Genomic DNA, 17,108 nt, shown 5'->3' on the forward strand with positions numbered 1-17,108 from the left:
CTAGAAGAACTTGGCAGGATACAACATCTGGTACCAGTCCAATATCCAACAACAAAATTAGTATGCTTCATTGAATTTCCATTCATCGAGCATATTGTACATTTTTCTCTAAAAACTTCAGACCACATGAATTAGGTCTCAGTTTTCATTTTATTAAATAACATATAGGAAGGGCCCCGGTGTACTTGTAAAATTGTAACAGTAATAAGGTTTTGGTGATAGGAAAACATTTGTCCAAAGCCAAGTGGCCAATGAAACAAGTGACCAGCCCAGGGGCCTCATTTATAAAAAGGGATATATGCTCAAAAAATGGCGTACGGCAGTTTCTACTCAATGTTTGCGATTTATAAAATACTAACTTGACAGGAAAAAGTGCGGTCCTCCACGCAAACTCTAACCCATGCGTACGCACTAAGCACAAAAATGGGAGAGACGAGAAACTGCAACACCGTTGGCAGAAGGAAGAATGGAGAGAAATATGTGGAAATAATACCATAAATAAAATGTTACCTCTCATTTATCATATATGACTGAGACTGCCAAGGCACACNTTGCGATTTATAAAATACTAACTTGACAGGAAAACGTGCGGTCCTCCACGCAAACTCTAACCCATGCGTACGCACTAAGCACAAAAATGGGAGAGACGAGAAACTGCAACACCGTTGGCAGAAGGAAGAATGGAGAGAAATATGTGGAAATAATACCATAAATAAAATGTTACCTCTCATTTATCATATATGAAGAATTCATTTTCAAACATTGATTAAAGCCAATCTTAAAATGAGTTGAGATGCGGGGGGGGGTTTGAGATGCACAGGCTGCAGTGGAGACGCTTAATTCAGATCCAGTCGTCATGACTCCACGGGATTCCCCGATCATTTCTTACAGTTTCTCATCAACTGTCCCCGGTACAAACACACTGCCTGAGGAAGGCTATGTGTATTTTTTTTTGTCATTAACCTTTTTCGGACCACTTATTTATTTATTTTGGTGACGATACGACCTCCATGCTGCTACTCTGGTTCAAACTGCATCCACCAAACAATATGATTTATCTCGACCTCCCCAAAATAACCTAAATCTGACACGGTGTGAGATGTCTTTTTTAGCTGTTCTGTCGTCATTTCCTGCTATCTTCTCTATGCAGTCAGTCAAAATGAATGAATGAAAGGGCGTTACTTTGACTATTTATAGGCAAATATGGGCGTTACAGTACATGAAGCCCGCCAAAGCTGCACCGCATTTCGAGTCGGTTGTGATTTATATAGGGAAACAGGCGTAGGAAGTGCCATACGCACTTTCCTCGCCGGTACGCAATGTTTGGTGAATCGGAAAGTGGCGGAAAATGTATGGACCTATTTTTCGGATTTCTACTACGTAAGCAACCTTCCCACGTCAATCCTACGCACAGCGTTATACATGAGGCCCCTGAACTGTGCTTTAAGATGTTAATTATTCATTTCACTTACGGTACTTGAAGGCTGAAACATGCATATTCTGGTGGATAATATCGGGTACATAAAGTGTATTGACCACAGATCCACTGATAGAATGGGACAGATATGTTCGCAAATAGTAATAATGTTTCAACAAGTTACATTTTCTTGGAAGTGTTAGTAATGTACAAGTCTCTGTTATTCATCACAAAGCAAGAGTTTATTCATATATTCCAAAAATCTTTCAACATTAGCAGTTATTCATCACCTTTAAGATCCCTTGATATTAATATGTGGTTTCATTACACCAAGCGTTGTTCATCATAAATAAAATGTTGGATGTATTTCACCTAAAATCATATTTTGGCTGCCTCCTAATAAGTTCATGCACTGATGTCATTTTGCTCCACCTGCGTCTTGTTATACTGAGGCGTTCCTCACGCCTCCCTATCACATCAAGTAACACAACAGATTATTAAAATCAACAAATCATAAACTTTAATGAAAACATCATCCTGGAGCCATGGCAGCTGACGCTTCTAATGATGCAAAGAACGTGCCAACATGAGGTTATTGGACATGAAACGGCGTCTGCAGACAGACATACTGTAGCTTAGATAGCAAACCAGTCATTAGGCTAATAAAGCCTGCTGGATAACCCCAGGCATTGGATGACGGAGCAGCAGTCATTTACAACCCTCTAAGATCAAAGTTAAGAAAGCTGTGTTTGGTGTGCGTGTGTGTGTTGGGCACATTGAGCTGACTGCCATGCCCAAATGTATAGTCAGCCTAGTAATCAAGGGTTCCCAGGAACTACACAGTCAACACAGCTGCCAGCAGGGCAGGGAGGGGATCAGTGAATGGTTACTGGCACAATTGTTTCGCAAGCTAAGAAAAAATAGGATCAATCACAGAAATCTTTCCGGTTACATTCCCTACAGCCACCTTCTTTTGTTATTTAAATCAGTCAATCAGTGTTTTTGTGCAGTCCATTGTTAGACTATGACTTTGAATCCATCTTAGAATGGTTTGGGTATGGACTTATTATGTATCTAGAGAACGGAAGGACACCATAGTTTAACTTTTACTCATGAGGAGCCTTTTACCTTGTATCTCACTGACTATTACTTTGAATCCATCTTAGAATTGTTTGGGTACTGACCTATTATGTACTGTATCTAGTAGACATTTCTTTGTGGTGATTCAAGTTATATAAAGAGGACTGAAAACCACTATTGTTTAAAGGGGACCCATCATGCAAAATGCACTTTTTGATGTCTTTTCTACATAAATATGTGTCCCAAGTGTGTCAGGGAACTCACGCAGCGTCAGAAAATAAAAACCCTCTCTCTTTTCCTCCGTACCCAAATGTCTAAAAACGGGGGAACAATGGCGCTGATCCAGATTTGCGTCCGATATGACGTCATATCTGAAATGTGGACCCACGGCCCTATCAGAAACGTTGCTATCAGAAACAATGCACGACTGTTTTGGACCTAATATGGTCTCTGTTTACATTAGCAAGCATCGCTAACACTCAGAGCTAACATGTACTGGAGAGAGTATGTGTAAAAAAAGCAGGAAATACAAAAGGAACTCACCTTCTGGTAAACCGGCAAGAGAAAAAGCGTTTGAGCTCCATACTGTTTCAGAAATAATGCTTGATGTGGTTTGGAACATGATATGGCGTTTCCTCACGGCAGTATCTACCACTAGAATCATAACCTCCGCCCCCTCTTTTTTTCACTTAAAAACCAAAATAAGCTTTATACCCAGAATCAGCACTTATGTAACAGGAAGTGAAATAGAGGGATATGAGGCATAGCTAGAATGGGTGATCTGTTTGGTATTTTGAGCAAAACACTTCATAGACATGATTTTTAAATATTTTTTATATCTGAGACCTATGCTAATGCCTAAAAATAGCATGATAGGTGACCTTTAATAGATAAACCAGCTCACTGAATGAGTTACTGTTACTCCTCAGGAGCCTTTGACCTTGCATCTCACTGACTATTACTTTGAATCCATGGTTTGGATATGGACTTATTATGTATCCAGGAGATGTTTGTGGTGATTCAAGTTACTTCGATATTTGGGAAAGTTTAGAGTATAGGATTTTTCCTGAGCAAAGGTTATATATTCTTGAATGTAGAAGGAGAACTGGATGCATCTTTGGAGGAGGGGCAATGTTCATTCATATAATTGTCCATGAATCCAAGTGGCCTCATTCATAAAAAAAACTCAGAGCATCCGGGTATCTGGGCCCATAAAGCATTTTGAAACTTTTAGACCCTAATGATTTAAATAATGGCTATAAAAGTGTTCATAATGGGTCGTTTATTTAGCTAAAAACAAAGTTATACGCTGATATAGAAACGTCTCTTTCTCAATGTAAGTCAATTGGAGTCTTTTTGGGCCAAAATGGGAAGTTAATTTAGATTTGTGTTTTATATTCGCCCGTTTAAACACAGCTTTTACCAAAAGTTGCTGGATCCATTGACGTGACTGACTTGGAAGTTGTAGTACCACTGTTTGGCCACTAGGGACATTTGCTTCAAAGGCCAGCGCACTTAATTGCAACATTTTGTCAGGTGCTAAACTGTTTATTTTACCAAGTCGGAAAAAATAAAAGCAAGCCAAAGCAGATGAGCACTGTTATATAACCGTTACAGTTATAGCCCAGACAATAACGGATTTTCGTTTACATAATAATTCATCCTTTTCTATCGATTTTTCTATTTGCTGTTGTAATTTATTGTCTTCTGTTTGCGATTGTAGTAATGTGTTATTTATTATTTGCATGTACAGCACTTTGGCTCGACCAAAACTCGTTTTTAAAATGTGCTATAGAAATAAAACCTGATTTGATCCATGGCATATATCTTTGGCATTTTTGTTCTGCAAATGCTTTTTACATATCAGCTAATATAAGTACTGATACTGATATAATGGTTATAAAATAACATTGGAAACATTGCACACTGTCAGAACACCAACTTAGTTTAAAGTAGTTGTAACCCACAGAGACACAGTTTAATGTTTAGCAGTTCTGACTCAAAATGTCTTATCTTGCAATGTTAGTAAAAAATAAAATCTCGTAATTTTCTTCTTAAACCTTCCTTGGACAATGCCAAACTCTTCCACTTAAGTTTCATAAAATTCAAAAAAAGTAATGGCTAGAACCAATGATGATTATACTGTAGGATTAGACCAGCTCACCGAGTTTTGGTTACTCATGAAGAGGCAATTAACACCTAATAGAGTAAAGTTAATCATTCTATTTACAGAGATATTTATCCTAAACTCTTTTACCAACTACCTCACATGACTTCATGCAACCGCCACAATGTTATTCACTGCAATTTTAATGTACTTAATTATGACCACAGTTTTCTTTGGAAAATAATGACACTCAAAGGCGAGAACACATGCAGAGGAAAAGTTGATTTAAATTGAGTCAAAACACAGCCAAAAACTGCTAAGCACCACACCAACAAAAATTGTATAATTAACTATTATTATTTGCAGATTTATGACCTGGCTTAAACAGAAAGCCCTAGACTTAGGTCACAGTGTACTTCATTCAAGGCTTGGAAAGGTTTTGAAAGGCCGGGCCGCTGAAGCCTCCAGTACAACAGAATCAACACCAGACGCTGTCAACCATACAAAGCAGCCACAGCTGCTCCTACCTAGCTGATTTCCTAATTCCCCCATGATTATACACACAAACACACAATAATAAATACAGGAACGCACACATCACACAGTCAATCTTTTACACATGTGCATGACAACGTGCACATACAGTGCAGTAGTAATTTGACCTTAAAGTAAAAACAAATCAAATCAAATTTCCGCTCAGGTACCAGGTAGCGAATTTGAGGCAGGGATTAAGTCCAATTTCCAGTCAATACAATTGTTACGTGATGTTTATTCTTTTTCCAATGATTAAATGATTGTAAACAACAACAGCTTAACCTCTTTTCTTTCCATGTGGCTTCCAAAGGCAGAGAAAGCGGAGGAAATTGGCACACGCTAGATGTACTGTGCTGACCACAGACCTCTGGACCTCAGTTAGAACCATCACTACCTCTGTGGAACAGCAAATGCACTCGTTCGCTTTACGTGTGGTGAAGACTGAGAAAAGGCATTTCGCCTAAACAAAAGAATGACATTAAATAATGATTTAATATGAGCACAAAACGACGGATAACTCCAACCAACTGGACCGCAACATATTCAAATAAACTGAATGCATCTATTCTATGACACACACACACACACACACACACACACACACACACACACACACACACACACACACACACACACACACACACACACACACACACACACAAGGCAGCCAATGTGCAGGAATGAGGAGGGAAGACAGACTGGCGTCCAACTTGAACCTGTGGAGCCTCTGAACAGAGAGAGTTGTTGGCTGACTGAGACACGGTCCTGAAAGCCTTTCAGCAGGTCAGGTCAGAGCCGGCCAGACAGACTGATTGAGTGAGTGAGTGAAAAATGTAGCCTGTGTGTGTGTGTGTGTGCGTGTGCGTGTGCGCGTGTGCGTGTGCGTGTGCGTGATTACTTGTGCATGCAAGGCTGCACAGTTCAGATCTATGCTTCAACGTGAAGTCAGTGTTGGAAGAGGTAAAGACACACTCAGCTGTTGATACTTTTTGGTTTTCTTGGTGGGGATCATTTGTGAACACTCATACACGGCTATAACCACAAATCCTCCAGGAAGCATGTTTTGACAGTAAAATGACCCTTAATCCACACATCTGAATAGTCAGAATTGCATGAAACACATTATTATTCAAATGCAGTTGAGAGATTGAGGTTTTCCTGATACAAGCTACCCCTTCCTGGAGTATGAGTCCAAACGTAAGGGTCTTTGAGGGCGCTGTGAGATGTGAGCCGTAGGTAAACACCTTCAGCTCGCTCGCTGACCCAGTTGTAGCGAGGTGAAGAACAAGCATCCTCACCTTTTACCGGGGGTGTGTCTGGACTCGCCAGACAGAGGCACTGGGGGAAAGAAGAGGGCCAGGAACGGCTGCTTAACTGCTTCGGTTTTTAACTCTCTTACATGTTTTCCTTATTAGGCTGCATGTGAATAAGGAACACTGATGAAAGGAAAGGAATGATTTTATGTTGGCTTTGTGATAGGGACTCTATTGAAGCAGCAACACCAAAATGAGGATCTGAAAAAATATAAAAATACTATATATTGTGTTGAGATTGCAATTGTAAGAAATGAGAGGCCGTGATTTAGCCTATTTTGAATGAGCACCATTTAATGGCTGTTAATAGTAGAGATCACGACCAAACACCTTGTAAACGATACAAATGATCATGTTTGGGTTGAAGTAAGTATGTGTTTACTTAAAGGGGACCTATCATGCTATATTTAAATGATATATTGTAGGGCCATACCTATATAAGGTATATTTATACATTTCTGTTTTCAAAATACCAAACAGATCATGCATTTTAGCCATGCCTCATTTCGCTCTATTTGCTGTTCTCCAGCCCTGTTTTTGCAGGGGGCTGATTCTGTGAGCTGCAGCTGACCACGCCCCCCTGCAGGAGAGGGGAGCGTGCTCTGATCAAGTCGGAAGAGGGCGAGAAAAATAGATCTCCGTCCTCCGTGTTTTATTATATTATTATATAGAGTCGTTATTCATTTGTTTTAAAGCTCAATAAATAACAAATGCGGCTTTCACACCAGCGCTTTTCCCTTTCTAGCTCCGAGCTAGAGCTTTTCTGGTTCAGCTCCGGTTTCCCTTTTCTGCTCCCGCTCTGTTCACACCACCCAGAGTCCCGACTTGTGCAGCCGCTGCTGCGTCATGACGTCACCGTTTACATCGCTGATTTGCTCCCCAACGGCGCTCACAACAACGACAACGAGGGACTGCGTCGGGTCGATGATCGTGTTGCTTTTAATCACACGAAGTCAGATTAAATAAATTAACGACTTCTCCAAGCTTATGCTTTTCTCCAGAGTGCCGTGGTTCGTTTATTAATGTGTTTCAGCGGCATTTACCGACCACTGCAGTGCTGGCTGCTCTTCCACGGGAGTTTATTCTCCCGTTAGCTCCGGGTTAGCTAATACTTTAGAGCGGCCTCTCTAAAGTACTCACTGTCTGACTGTCACACAAGCAGCTGATACATATCCCCAGTTCCCCTTAAGTGAATGTGTGTCAGTCTGAATTGATGCTGTTTGGCATCACAACGCTGTTATTAAAGTATCTCTGGTATAAAAGGGGTGATGTTAGCATAGCAACCGAAGTTAAACTGACTACTTGCTATTGCTATCCTATTGTGGCATAAGCCGTTTTCTACAGGCACATTTTACCGGCGTATTTTTTATTATGATTCTACTTGTGATAGTCGGACACGACAACCTGTGCAGCCCATGTATTGATTCCATCCGATAGCTGCTATAATACAAAACAAAACGTCTGCCTGCTCCCCACAATGATCAATAACAGTGAACGGATGGTCAAAGTAAGGTGCAAATAAACAGAATCACACGAAGCCTGGTTAGTGTTGCCTGACTTTATAAAGTGTGTTTCTTTTTATAAATGTGTGGTTGCCTTCTAGTCACTTTGCTCAGCACTACTGCTTGTAGCCAGGCATGACGAGACTCTTCAGTCGACCCATGTTCAGGGGAGGTGGGTTTAGTTTCCTGCACGCCTCGAAGTAAGCGACGCCGCCTCTTAGCTCCGGAGCTCTTGCCTCTAGACCGACAATTTTTTGGAGCTGGAAGTGAACCGGATTCCGGAGCTAAGAGGCGGCACCGCTGCGGTGTGAACAGGAAAAACCGGTACTTTTTCAGGCTCCGAGCCGGAGCTGAAAACACTGGGGACACATATTCATGTATAAAAGACGTACAAAAGTGCATTCTGCATTATAGGTCCCCTTTAACTGAAATCATGTACGGAAGTTAACTACGATATCTAATGTATATAACTCCTAATAAGTCAATGTTGATTTCTAGTTACATAGTTTTAAACCAGACACAAAGAGTTGTCTTCAGGGTAGAACCTGTGTCTGTTTGACTATCCATCATCCTTGACATATGCAGACTTTGTTCCTCTTTCAAAGGACATCACCTGACTTCCTCATTTGCTTCTATCATAAGAACTACAACCAGTAAGAGTCCCTACCTAGCTTTGAATCTCCCTGCAGAGATCCAGCTTACCAATAGGGAATAACGGCCTACCGAGCCAACTACGATGTAAACTAGAGCCATACCATCAGATCTATGCAATTGATTGGCGGCTGGTAACGGCCATTTAAAAGGCTGATAATAATCAAAGTGGATGCCCTGGGTTACACCTCTTTGGGGAATTAAGATTAATTATATTGACATCACATAAATTGCAAGGCTAGCAGAAAAACAGCATCAATAAGGAACAATGTCATGCCTGCCAAAAATGCCGAAAAAAGTTTTGTATGTGTTCGAAAAGGTGGAAAACCCACCCTTATTTAAACATAACACAGAACAATTGTCAATGACGGCCGGTTTGATTCACCCAGGGGTTTAAACATCCACAAACAATGAACAATTTAAATATCCTATGTCCAGATGCAGCTCCTGTGTATTGATATTCTGATTTTTGTGTTCGTAGATAGATTTACAACATTTAGTGCCTCCTATTTTCATTGTGTTACTTGTTATCGGTTGGCTGTATGTGGTCATGTTTTATAGAATCTTGCAGTGTTGTTAACTTGTAGAGTAATATTTTCCGACCAACGTAACAATGTAAGAACGGAGCATAGACAAAGCCAGTGTCAATCATGACTGTTGCAGACGTGGGTTATGCATAAACGTACTTTTAAAAGAGGAACAGATAAGAGTAAGATGTGCACGAAGAGACCGGACAGTGACATGTGTCTTACCTGTAGGATGACAAAGGACCATGCTCTGCATCTATTCATGCATTCAGACTCAAACTCCTCACAGAAACAAGTTAACCTGTTGAGACACAAAGACAATATTTATTGGTTTTTTCAGGGTACATTAGACTGAGACTTTCTACTATTGAAAAAAGGTATTTGACTGGAGTTCAAATCAGCTGCCTAGAAGCAATTATTATAAAGCAAGACTTCTACAATGGGTACATTTGTTTTTTAAAAATACGAAAATAATATTAAGAATGGTCCATGAAAATGGCAACAAGCAATGAAAATGTTCCAGCTACAGACACTAAACAAGCGATTGAAGAAAAAAATGGTCTTAATTGGTAGAGAAAGGATTAGAAGACTGAGAATGTGTTCATAAGCAGCTCAAGGGACCTCCTGGTGACCTCATAGCGATGTGGCGACAATGCACCAATAAAAAGGACACAAACATAAATACACACATTTGTACAAAACCTGCAATTATTTTTCCTCTACCCATCTCTTTAAAAATACACTGACCCTCCAGCTATAAGGCCACACCACTGCCGGTTCCCCTCGGTCCGTCTGGCGTCTATAAGGTCTGAGGAGGTCACTCAGAGGTGAAGATTACACAGTGACAGAACAAAACGTGTTGCAGCAGAGGGCTAAACGTGATGATTTGACAGGCTTGAAGAAAAAGGAGATGTTTGATAAGGGCTGAAAGAGCTAGACTTGTCCTCCTGCCAGCGACGCCAGGCCAGGAAGGTACATGTAGCCTAATAACAAGGTTATGATATGTCCTTGAGTATTTTAAACGGCTCTACAGAACAGAAGGCCATTCAAAGCCAACATATGGTCCACATCACCAATTACCAAGGTGTGCGTCGATAGGGAGAAGATGAAGAGAGTGGTAGCCACAGAGGGAGTTTAAATGTGGACAGATGAGGAGGGACTTCTGGCCAATTTAGGGTGATGACCTCAGGTCAGAGGGACCTGGTTCACTTTACATAATGGCTCAAAGTTCTTTACCAGCCTCCTTGTCCTTGAAACAGTGGAAGTGTGGACAAACACATTATTCAAATTATATTTTTTGTATATTTACACATGCTTTTGAGAGCCTGGGGAGGAAAATTAACTGCTCAAATCCTCAAATGGTTGCTCTGAAAAAGTAGTATGTAAAATAAACAAAAATGACTTTTTTTTATGTCCCATGTTTCTGACTTTCGGTCTCATGCATAAATAAATCAGATTTTTTAACACTTCTGCATTTACAGCAATGTAAAAGAAAACTATTCAAGAGCAAACAGTAAAGATTACTTTTAAAATAACCCTTGCCTTATCCATTGTTTGGCAAACATCCCTGTGTGTGTTTCTTAACCCTCCTATTGTCTTAGTTTCCCCCCCCTTACTTTGGTGTTCGCGGTCAAATTTGACCGGTCCCGTTTTAACTGCTATTACATTAAAGGTGGGGTAGGTAATTTTGGAGAAACCAGCTCGAGTGCGCTAGAATTTGAAAAATACAGCCGGAACAAATCTGCAACTTCCTTAGCCCCTCCTCCAACACACATGAACGCGCACATGAGCAATGAGGGCACGAGATAAGTTTGTGCACAGCTGGAAGGCTGACAGGCAGGTAGGCCATCCAGTTATTTTAGCCGGGCCGCCTCAAATGATTGGTCGTGCTTTTTACAGTACCACGGCTTCCACAGATGACTTTTTTTAATGGATTTTTTGTCAAAGCACTTCAGATATTCATTGCTATCAGGATGTTAAGAGCATTCCATGGAATATAACAAAAAGTGTATCTCGAGCCGGTTTCTCATTCCATGGAATGCTCTTAACATCCTGATAGCAATGAATATCTGAAGTGCTTTGACAAAAAATCCATTNTGACAGTTCTTTCTGTATTCATTTAAATGCACTTTGTAATGTGTCTCGGTCAAATGTGACCAAAACGTATGATTGTTTTGTTATTACTTGAAAAGTGAAAAAATAGTATTGCTACGGTACTACCTCTTTGTGTTGCATTGGAGCTCTTTAGCTGTTTTTTTTTGTATGTCAGGAAATGTATTAAGACTGCTATTATTGTATTCAGTAAATAAACTTTGTGATGTGCCTGGTTCAAAAAAAATAACCTGAATATTTGACTTCTAAAGCAAACAAATGTAATGCTACAACTGTGCACTTTTTTTTCAGATTCTGTTAAATTAATGCTAATTTGTTGTGTTTTTATGCACTTTTTGACCTACCTTTGTTAGATGAACAATGAATAAAAATTGCATGTTTTTCATCGCAGTAATATGTGTTTGTTTAAAGTGTGTCACTACCCGCTTTTTACAGGCCGCTGAATGTCTGGCCCAGCTGAATTTTGTAGTTTTAAAATCTGGCCCAACTGAATGTGTAGTTGAATAGCCCTGCCCTACTGTAGCGTCACCTTGGATACGAGTCTAAACAGACACACAGGCCAGGGCGCTGAAAGGGCGCCCTTTGAGCATCAGATCTGACGACGCTGATTGGCTGAAATTATGTTTCGGCGGCATAGTTTACAGATAGCAACAGTCAGCTTGTTGGTTGCAGCTGCTCTGGCTGAGGGCTCTTTTCTACCGCCCGGACGAGAGAGGGTAATGATACACGCTGCGGCCAGGCAGGAAACATGTGACTTATCAGTAACTTTAGACATCGTAAAACAATTTTAAACAAGATTTTATTGTAGATTATACATTTTACTGATACCAACTATATAATATTTACCTTGTTCTTTAAAAATAAAAATAAAATAAAAATATATATATTTTTGGGAAATATATTTTTTTATGAATTTTTAATTTTTAATGACAATCAAACATGTGGGAAGAGGGGAGCGGGGCCCCTAGCGCCCCTATGGACCGGCCGCCACTGGTCCCGCCCCTGATTGTTCCCACCTGTGTCTTATTGTCATGTGTTTAAATTCCCCCGTCTTCCAGTGTTCAGTGTCAGTTCGTTTTTGTCTCTTGTCATGTACCTTGTTCTTTAAAAAAAAAAAAAAAAAAAAAAAAATTGGAAATATATTTATTTTTTAATTTTTAATTTTTAATGACAATCAAACATGTGGGAAGAGGGGGGGCGGTGCCCCTAGCGCCCTTATGGACCGGCCGCCACTGCTCTTTTCATAGCATATAAACATCATATGAACGTGACCAGCAGCTCTTTAGCCGCATAACTGTTTAGAAACAGAAGTGGGACAAAGACAGAGGGCTGGGTCTGTGGGTTGGGTTGAGGGAAAATATGTGAAGAAAGTTTAGAACGGAGGGTTCTGCACTAGCATTTATCCCATTCCCGGCATGTAACATCAAATAACATAGCACTACATTGATGCACTTGCACAAAGAGTGATTTTCTACCCAATTTGATAGTATAAACACTGGGGTCATAATAGCAATAGTAAGAGATGTATAGCATTACAAAAGGATTAAATGAGTTGATCATTGCAGGTAAACTATTAAATAAAGGCCCATGATGTATTTTTCAGTTGATTTAGTATCACAAAACATCATATTTCAATACAATTCTGTATCAATATTTTCTTCCTCTACCTATTGAGAATCAGAAACAGGTTTAATGCCATTGGGTTTAAACATAGTTTGCCTTGTTGTAAGAGAAATACAGATGTCAAATAATAGTATAAAACTGAAATATTTAAAACATTATAAATATCAAAACTGTTTACAAGAAAGCTGAATATGCAATAAGGGAATGTAATAATAACAAGACAATCGCTGTCTTCCGTATTCTGATTTTGAGGGATTTATTTGGTTTTTCTTTTGCTTTAAATATAATTTCACATTTAATCTTTTACCCTATATTATGTTATAAACTGTTTTTATAAAAGAATATAAATACAAGCCCTGTTAAAAACACCTGTGATGAATATCACTTTCTGTTGTTCTGCAGTTTTGTGGGAGAGTTATGGCAGCTGCTGTGGAACGTGCTCAATGTCTCTCACTGATCTGTTTGTACTTTTCTCTTATCAGAGTTCCCCGGAGGCTGCCAGGTGAGGTCAGCGCGTTGCTGTCGGACCAAAGGAAACACAAACACAGAAACATCTGAAGAATTTACAGTAAGTTTCTGGAACATCTTTCAAACCCACACCCCTATCTGATGCAGCACACTCACAATTACACATCTGTGATGCTGTATTCAATTTGACCCCAAAATGAGAGAACAGTTGAACAGCTTGAATTATCAAAATGTTTATGCATTTGTCAGTCTAAGTTCAAGCAAATGAAAGCCATGTACTTAACACTACCCTAAGAACACTGATCATTTTCAGTGTCAAAGAATGATTTGTCATCGCATGCTTTTGCCCTGCACTTTCCCCTTTTTGTGATGCTCTTTAAGTTACATCACTCAGGAAAGGCCACAAGGTGGCAGCCTTAGGTTTGCTTTCCCCCAACATCTGCCCAGTAGTCCATGCTGAACAGGAGCTTCCTGGACGTCCTGTGGTGATGTTATGCCTGATGTATATAGTAAGGGTGTTGACTTATAATTGGCTTCATTAAGTAACCGCAATCTTCAAATGTAAGTGAAAATCTGCATTTGACAGCATTTTCATGTAATTCATCAGATTTTTTAATGATATGATATTAAATGATGCCCATAAAAGCTTTCTAGATGACATAATGCAGGCATTAATGTTACATTTAAAATGTAACACTTTTAGTAATGAGTCCTTTTCACACTTTATCTACAATAAAGAAAGATAGCTAGGACGAGGAGGCTCCTATGTACCATAAGCAACTGTCATTACTAAAATGGTAATATTGGCTGTTAGGAGAACTCTGAAAAAGCACAAAAGTTTTTCTAAATGCTGTGCTACCAGATGAGATTTAGTGGTTTAAATATCACATTGAAAGAACTTGTTTGGTCTTTCAACATTGTGGAAGAGTTAAAACATATCTGTATTTATATCAGTGGCTTATTTAACATACTACTTCTATACCTTAGACAGGCCTACGGTAACACTTTGTGCTCAACTATCTTTTCGTAGGACACCTCGACGTGTTGACTGCATTTGACTGGGGATAAAACCACTGATCCTCTAATAATTGGTAGACGCCCCCTTTACCTTCTGAGCCACAGCCGCTTTGTTTCAGTGTGATATTGATCCCCATGCTGTTTTAGGAAAATGCTTCCATTATCTCTTCATTATGGATCTTTTACTGTGTATATAGGGCTTTTTCATAATGAACTTGAGCTGTTTCTCAGATGTATTTAAAAGGAAAGTGCAATGTAGAACAGAGCCAAGGTTAACCTACTGATACATTTGTTCCACTCCTAAATCTGCCATAGTGAACAAAATCATTTAGTTTGAAGTCTTTTTTTTCACTTTCCTTCCTCCCTGTCAACCCCCCTCACTGTCTCTGCCTGCTTGTTATATCTTTACTCAAACCCCCCCACGCCTTTCCGAAATGTCTCTGAATCCCTCCGCCCGGCCTCCCGGCCCTTATGAACAACTGGCTGGGCAGCTGGCTTTAACAGCTGCTTGCCATCTCATTTTTTGGCCTATCTCCATCTGGGCAGCTTTTTTTCATATCGCTTTTTTTTTGTATTCTAGCCTCACTGTTTCTAAATCAGTCTTTGCACTATCATTATGCCATTCCTTTCAAAATTATGCTGGGAACAATTCAAATAACTCCCAAACGTCGGCGTGTACAATGTTCGTGTTTTTCTATCTCTTTTATTATGTAACTTTGTTACAAATAATATATTTCTTTATGTACTTCAGGTATCCTGTTTCAGAACACATTATTTAAAATCGTCCTATACTATGTTTTGTTTTATCTCGGATATAAAAATGCAATTACATCAATCACTTATACAATCAATTTGCACATGAATTCTAAAACAGCAGCTTTATTTACCGTTACTTCATTTATGTTGAACATTTGGATTATGACCAACTTACACAACTAACTAAATAAAGTGGCGTTTTTGTTTTGCAGACCAACCGTTAGCAACTCAAGGGGTCCCACGTCAAAAAGCAATGGGATTTCTTTCCATTGGCTTCTTGAATATTGCAGGAAAATAAGATCTGTGGCAAACACATGTTTATGATTCTTACACATTATGTTCAACAGGATATTCCTCAAATTTTATAAATATTTGTACGATTTTTGAAACGTAAATGCAATAGCCAGAAGTATGTAGCTAACGTTAGGCTATAAACGAACGACAACGCGGTCGCATTGTCTTTGCATCGTCACCGCTGAGTTCATGTGATGACATTTAGTAGTCTTATTTGGTCACTTGTCAATATCTGTTGATGACACATAGAGGCTTGGACATTCACCAGAGGGGTATTTACTCATATATTTTATATAGTCAAACTAAATGTTATGCTAACCAAAAACACGTTAAAAAACCTATGAGACGAGGTAACCGGAAGTGGTGAAATGCTGACTCATTTTCTTGTTTTAGGACTCATTCCTGCACTGCTCTTTACTTAAAGTGCAATAAAAGTCCCTATCAATTATACAAGCTTTAAAATAAAACCCTTTTTCTATGCCATTGATGTTGGAAGCATTGAGGATGACTCCACTTGCCTTTGAAGCTAGTAGAATACAACCTCTTTGAAAAAAGTCAAAGCCGGTAATTATTAAAAAAATAGTTATTTTACAAATCAGCATCTGTTATCAGTGTTTCCTTGTTTCCCTTTGCTCTATTTACCGTCGTTGCCTTCTGCTGACGACACCAGTTCATCCTAAGAATGAATCCCATGTGTCATCTGCGCTCTAATGGCCTTGTCCAAATCCTCTTGGGTCCATCTGCCGATAATATGCTGCAATCTTTCCCCATTGTAACCGCTGGCGTTCAGTTAAGGGAAATATTCCGTGAGCAATGGCAGTAAAAGAAAGTGAGGTAATGCCCGGGCCGTCTGAGAAGTCCTTGGAGTTGGAAAAAGAGTTAATAATTGGTGGACCTGTCTGAAAAGCTTAACCTGCTTGCACCTGCTTTTGTATTCAATGCATCAGAGCCTCATAGATGTACAAATGGAAAAAGGTGTAACTCTATGATATAAAGACAGAGAGAGATACCGTTCAACACATTATGCACAATCTAAAATCTGATTGTCAGAGGTTAGCCCTGCTGTAACTTTAAATTGCCTCAAACTGAAAAACCTTCTAACCTGAGGGACCCTCTGTACCCCTGCTCATGTGCAGTTGTTGGTCTTGTAATTGATCCAGGCTTGCTTTCTCTCCTCGGGGTGGCAAAGGGGTTAATCGGGCCGGGAGTTGGTAGCCACCGGAGGCATGACTGCACACTTGCTGTCTATAATTCAAACTTGTTCTTTGATGTCGAGCTGCAGGATGGAGACACTAGTGGATCTTGTGCACCCCGTGGCACCAGCATGCTTAATCTCTGTCTGTCTTTGTCGAGACATCAAACTGCTACACACTATGGATTTGTGACTTTCGGTGCTGACAGGCCCGGCTGACCCGATCCAATACTGGAGATTCCTGAGAGATAGAGATGTTCTCCCAGCTCTGAGGGGACAAAGACTTTCACTATCTGGCCTGGCCTGTCGGGGACATGGATTTAGATCAGACTGAGATAAATATTTAGCTTTCAGTGGGGATGAAATCCAACCTGGGAATCGAATTTCAAAGTTTTTGTCTTTTCATGGGAGAAAAGTCTGGGAAGTTTTTCAGAATATCTTTGATGTATGTTATCAACCCCTTTGGTGTCAAAGTCCATATTTAAACCTGCAAAAACCATCATTTTTTTTTTTTT

The 17,108-nt window shown here is 39.7% G+C and overlaps 1 long non-coding RNA gene across 1 annotated transcript; it reads left to right on the forward strand.

The window, feature by feature from the left end:
- The first annotated feature begins 5,974 nt into the window (after positions 1-5,974).
- On the forward strand, positions 5,975-13,438 carry LOC104961154 (uncharacterized). Its single transcript, XR_800066.1, has 3 exons — positions 5,975-5,986; positions 6,946-6,949; positions 13,349-13,438. It is a non-coding gene; the product is annotated as an uncharacterized lncRNA (long non-coding RNA).
- Positions 13,439-17,108: the final 3,670 nt, after the last annotated feature.

Source organism: Notothenia coriiceps, unplaced genomic scaffold (assembly GCF_000735185.1).
Source record: "Notothenia coriiceps isolate Sejong01 unplaced genomic scaffold, NC01 NC01_scaffold00032810, whole genome shotgun sequence".
NCBI classification, from domain to species: domain Eukaryota; kingdom Metazoa; phylum Chordata; class Actinopteri; order Perciformes; family Nototheniidae; genus Notothenia; species Notothenia coriiceps.